Below are 1,248 nucleotides of genomic sequence, written 5' to 3' on the forward strand. Positions count from 1 at the left end.
GACTGCACTGCGCAGGAGGGGCTAAGAAGGAAGTCCAGCCGAGCCCATGACACTCGCCTGGGGGACCACTCCAGAGCTCAGCATCGCTGTTAGTGACGCGTCTCCTTTCTTTGGCTTTTAACCTGAGATAGAGCTCAAAGAACGCTATGACCTGGGAACATACCGGCTTTCTGAACACCGGAAGATGGGCCCCAACACAGATGAGCTGGCTCAGCCTGCGGGACCTTCAACTAGTCCAAGATGGAGCTTAGGGTCAGTGAGGAATGTCAGTAGGAGGCCTTTGTGACAGGCGCACTGTTTACCAAGGCGGGGAGGAGAGTGTACCATCTCCACCAAAGTCGGCAGGGAATTTCGGGCTGTTGCACCACCTGCAGGCACGGGTGCGTCGCCCTTCTGGTCAGCGCGTGGTTTTGATGTTGCTGCATATTACGTATATCCCCTTCGCTTTCGCAGACACCCCGGCAAGGTCTGCCTTTCCTCTTCCACCTCTACCATGTGGCTCCTGCGGGTCCTGCCACTGACGCCAAGAGAAGAGCTTTGCCCACAAACACACGGTTCGGGAAGGAATCCTCAGCCTTTGATTGTAAAATAAAAACTCCTCCAAACTCCTTGCCACAAAGATCTGGCCAGTATAGTATAATGGCAGATAATCACAGACTATGAAGGCTCCCAGGGACTTAGAAGTCCCCTCATGCACCCTCCTTACTGTCCCACCAAGGACCAGACCGGCAAGCTCAAGACCTATGGAGAGAGAAAACACAGAAGCTGGAGGAAGCACTGTACAGGCTGCATGAGCTAATGGAAAAAACGCTTCAAGGGCTTTGTCATCATTAAGACTGAGTTTGAATCCTGGCTCTGCCATAACCAGCTGTGTGACCTTGGAAAAGTCATGTAACATCCCTGAGCCCCATTTGCTTTATGTGTAAAATGGCAATAGTAATCTTCACTTCTCGAGAGCACTGTGAGGGTCAAAGTCATATGTCAAGTTCCTAGCACAGAGATGCGCGTCTAGCAGATAGTCGTCAACATGGCAGCCGAGTGCCAGTGCTGCCCGGTGCGTCTCAGCTTTCAACGGGGAGCCGGAGTCCCGCTCAAGCGTCCCCCAGGGCCAGGAGCTGCCTCCGCTCTCCCTCTGCCCCAACCACAGTCACTAATGGTGACCAGTAATGATCCAGAGCATGCTGGGGCCCCTAAGGTAGCACACTAATTGGTCCAGCGGAGAGAACTTGGACCACCCAGGCAGGCGGC

Source organism: Equus przewalskii, chromosome X, assembly GCF_037783145.1.
Source record: "Equus przewalskii isolate Varuska chromosome X, EquPr2, whole genome shotgun sequence".
Classification (NCBI taxonomy): Eukaryota; Metazoa; Chordata; class Mammalia; order Perissodactyla; family Equidae; genus Equus; species Equus przewalskii.